At 34.9% G+C, this 5,191-nt stretch overlaps 1 pseudogene; it reads left to right on the forward strand.

Moving 5' to 3' along the window:
• The first annotated feature begins 818 nt into the window (after window positions 1-818).
• Window positions 819-4,597, forward strand: LOC107018159 (annotated as a pseudogene).
• Window positions 4,598-5,191: the final 594 nt, after the last annotated feature.

Consider the following 5,191-nt stretch of genomic DNA (forward strand, 5'->3'; position numbering starts at 1 on the left):
TACTTAATTATGATTGAACTGACATATAGTTATGATATTATGATGAATTTATGTGATTTGAACGGTAAATCCTATTCTATTTGATGAATTTTACTTTTGGGAGCTTATGCCATGAATGGTGAAATTGAAGAATTAGAATTGATCTTCTAAAATTAAAGTCATGTGCAGTAATGGTTCAAGATAAATAAACATATATACATGAATTAAACTATAATTTATTATGTATGATGGATCTTTAGTTGTAAATCATAGAATTTGAACCTTTTGATGAATAATGACTAGATTCACCTGGTAATAAATAATGTGATTAGAATGCCTCAGAATTTAGGGGTAATTGATGATTGTGGGATGGAAAGTAAGGCTTGTAGTCAAGAATGTTGAATCAATAGGGCTTTGAGGGTAAAGTTACGGTGATAGAAGTTTAATAGGTATATTTGAGGTTAATGATCTATACTCACCTAACATACCATATAAGTTCTAGAAAGTATAGAGTGATAGAGTCACTTGGACATGAATTTATTGTCAAGGACATCCTTCCATGAAACATGGGTAATTTATGATTGGTCGAGGAAGTTGGTTGAAAATTTTGAACTATTCGATAACTATATTTAATTAATTGGCGTGTAATAGACAAGTAACTAATTGAGTTGATAATAATGAGAAATGTCGGAAACTTTATGTGTTAGGTAAAAATCAGATAATCAAGTTGACAAATAGAGTACATAAATAAAAATAATTTGATTATTGATGAAGCATATATAGGTGCCTGATTTAATGGACTTATTCTGCTTTTTTTGTTTGTTCTCTTTCCTGAAGCAATGGATTCCAGAGATGAGCTTCACGAAAATGAGGTAGTCAAAAAACCCTCAAAATTAGCCAAAGGAAAAAAAACCAATCTAATGGGCAAACGTTCTGTGGTCTTGCCACGTGTTGTACATATTTACATAATGGACAATGACGACATAGACTCATCTAGTGATGATGAGGAAAATCATCAAGGAGAGAAGTCCAAACGACAAAAAAGGATTTGCAAAAGAAATTATAAAAAAAATGGAAAGACCAAGGTCACTTAAAAGATGGTGTCCTCCAAAGAGAAAAAAGATACAAAACTGCACCAAGAAAACGTAAATAAGTATATTGGAGTTAGACAAAGAAAATGGGGAAGATGGGTTACAGAGATTCGTTACGTAAGAACGAATAAACAACATTGGTTGGGAAGTTTTGCCACTGCAGATGAAGCTGCTTTGTCTTATGACAAGTAATCTATTGAAATAAAAGGTCTAAATGCCTTGACAAACATTCTTATGTCGTCACTGAGGAAAGCGACCGCATCCACCATTAAGGAAAACAAAAGGCATGACTCTCCATATATATTTAGTTACTTAATTTGTTCAAGTTTCCATATGTTTATCTTCTCCAATATCTTTTTGTAAAATTACACTATCTATGTTCTTGTTGTTGTTGAAATAATCAATTGGAGACACATGAATAAGTATGATGTGTATATAGATGATGTGGAGTTGTTTTTGTTGTATTATTTAATTAATTTGCTAAAAAGAACATTATCTAAAAATGTTACTTTTGTTAGATAAACAACCTTGGGTTATAAAAAATATTTAGACAATATATTTCTAATGCAACAAAAATGTTCAACTTAGTTTAACATAAATTGTAAAATAATTAATTGAAAGATTTTTTTAAATAATTCATTTGAAAATTTATCGAAAAGATAAAATATTTACAAGAATATATTACTTCTTTGCTCCCTTAACATATCTGAAGAACTTGACATAGAAATTTAGTTAGAGTTACTCATTGCGTTTTTTCTTACATCATACAATACTTGGTACTCATTTTCTTCATTAATTAGATTAACTGAATAAGGTTGATATGCTCAAATTACACTTCCCTAGAGAAGTACAAGCGGTCGTATCAAGTAAAGAACTCAACTGTTGAAGGTTGGGGTCGATCCCACGAGGAAAATGATTTAAACTTAACTTTAATGTAAGATTACCTCTATTTAGTCAACTCCTTTTCGAAAAATAGTAATAAAAGAGGGGGGGGGGGGTTGCGTGAAACAAAAATGTTGTAATGTTGTGAAATCTAACAAGTGGCAAGAGTAAATTGTTGGTGTTTATCAAGTTATGAGATAATATAGGGTGTACGTGTTCCCCATAGGTTCATAACGCCATAATCCTTGCTTATAACAATTTTTTCCTAAGGTTTTGCATGCAAAGTGATAAGTTATGTATCTCTAAATCATTGGACCGATATTTAGAGAATTTCACCCGTACGTTGGTCCGACTACGTGTGTCTAAGTTACTAACCCTTACCTTTTTACTTCATATTAAACATCATATTCGATGTTTGGCTTAGTTATTACCTCGCACCAATCGAAACTAGCCTATTAGATAGTATCCACTAAATTTATGTTGATAATTCTTTTCTTATTAACTACCCCATTAGTCCAACAAGGTGCAATAAGGCGAGTTCTAACGTGTGCACTCGTTAAAAACACTTTTAGACAAAAGAACTATTGATGCATGCAATAACCTAGTTGAGAATTGTTAATTAGCGAAGTTTATTTTGTTAATTACCCATGGTTCCCACAACCGTAGTTGTGGATTTAGTTACCCATGCTTCGAAGAACACGGTTCATATTTGTTGAATAATAAATCATATACTTACTTTGACAAGTTCAAAGAAAATTCACAAATTATACTTGAAACAACAAATTCACTTGAAAATCGATTCCGGAAACTTGAATTAATTGCCTAAGTTGCAAAGTCAAATCTCCAAGAACAAAATTATGAAAAATAATAAAAGCTCCAACCCCCAAAATGAGGTTTTACACCCTATTTATAAATACAATGTCCTAAAATAAAAGGAAAACAATTAAGGAAAGTTTGTCCAAAAAATGCGGTTTCAATCGACGACCCTACTGACAATCCATCGATCAAACGACATACCGTCGACTGCCTCCGTCGTTCCATACTTATCATCTTTGTATAGCCTTCACATTGCATCTTCTCTGATCCAATTGACGGACTAACAGCACGGCCCGTCGATGAACTTATGGTCCGTCGATGCATATCATCATTCCATACTTAGCTTTTTCTTCAACAACAGGTTCTAGGACATTCTCTGATCTCATCAACGATTTTCCAGGACGGTCCGTCGAACAGTCGACGGACAGTCGATCCTTCCGTAGCCCCACACTTAGTGAGAATTCCCCGAGTTGCTTCCAGATGCTTGATCCTCCAGTTGACGATCACCACCTACGATCCGTCGATTGAATGACGGACCGTCTATGGATTCGTGGGTCACTTCTGCACTGATTTCTGTATTTCAACTTTAGATAACTTTCCTGCAAAACACAAATAAAAATAAATTAAAATTAATAAAAAAAGTCCCTAAACACACACTAAACTTAATGAAAAAGCACTGAAAGTACCATGTAACGACGGTACATCACCACACTCAACTTAAATCGTTGTTTGTCCTCAAGCGACGCACTATGACTCAGCACAACACTGTTGTACAAAAGTATCCTCTTTTAAGCTTTCGCAATAATAGGGCTATCAATCCTGACTTTTTTACTGCTTTATTGCATGCTTTTACTCTTAGTCTCACTAATCTCATTCATGTGGATCAGACCATGACACCTACTCACCACACATCTACACCTCTACTCCTTTATCTCTCACCAAGGTACCAACTTTCCAATATTGCAACTAGTGTCCTCAATTCGAAAAATATCGTCCTTCTTCACACAGTTATTTCAAATTTGAGTATAAGGATCATTATTCAACACTCACTCTCAAAACAACTTCACACCTAGTTACATGTTGCCATAGGCTTGCCCTTATTCTCACCTCTTAAGTTCACCATATTAGACTATTAGGATCACGATAGGACTTTTCTTTGCTTATAACACAGGCTCTGGGTCAGGTTTGATACATATGGGTACATTTTAGTGATTTGTTGCCCTTCTTGACATTATGCCCTACTCTTCCCTTGTACTCTTTGCCTTGTTTTTCTCCTTTCTTTCTCTTTTTGTGGAAATGACTCTTACTTTATTTTCTTAAATATCTTCTTCTATTTTATTTATTTTCTTTTTCTCATTTTTTATTTGATAATGGCTTTGACTGAGTCACTTCTCTTATTCACTATTTCTTTTTTTTTTTCCATATTAATCTTTTCATTCCCACTTTTTGGGACATTTCTCATGATAGCCACCCTCAACTCATGGATTTTCCATAAGTCGAGGTACACAATACCCAAGGTTGGGTCAGGGCCAAGACAAGGTCTGTTTCTGCACTAGCCACCCTCAACTTATGCTTTTGTCTTAAGTTGAGGTGCATATGTCCAAGGAGAGACCAGGGCCAACACATTATTCCCAGGAATGATGAGTTAGGGTAGAAAAGAAAGGTCTATTGTAAGATCAAAATATTAGGATCAAAAGAGGATCAATTTCATTTGGTTTTCTTTTATTTAGGCTAAAGATTGGATAAATTTGAACAAGCGCCTATGATCCTTTCTTAAATGTCTAACACAAATTTCTTTTTGCAGGACTAACCGGACATGTTCTAGCTAGGTACCAACAGTGGAACAATCAACTTTCCTCACTCTTTTGAAACCTCATTGCCCTATCAGATTATCAAAGACCTAGTTCGAGTGTTACATTGAGGGTCATGTCATGGTGCATCTCTATGTCATGCTTAGAGCCAACACATTCAACATTCATTAGGCCTAATCATTCAAGTATTCTCTTTAGAACGACATATCATTCCTATTTTTCCATCATTATTCAGATTTCACATTCATACTTTGTACAATATACTACAAATGCCGGTTCAACTGAAAAATAATCAGTCTCTTGGGGCAAAAGAACATAGGAAAGAAAACCACCAAGAGAGGATGATGAGTTGGGTTACTAGTCTTCCCCTTAGAACTCACTTTCCATTTACCCCACCCCCAACAAAAATACATGCAATTGTCCCCAATGCAGAAAAAAATAAAGAAAAAGTGGTAGGTGAAGAAAACCAGAGGTACGTAGCGTCGAAGATCAACAAGCCAACGGGTCTGGTTTCCCGTAACCCGCTCCCTCAGTAGTAAGGCCACCATCAGTGGTGCCCACAACAATATCTGCACCCTCAGTGGTACTCTTGTCAGCAACCTCAAATCTGGA

This window comes from Solanum pennellii, chromosome 1 (assembly GCF_001406875.1).
Source record: "Solanum pennellii chromosome 1, SPENNV200".
Lineage (NCBI taxonomy): Eukaryota > Viridiplantae > Streptophyta > Magnoliopsida > Solanales > Solanaceae > Solanum > Solanum pennellii.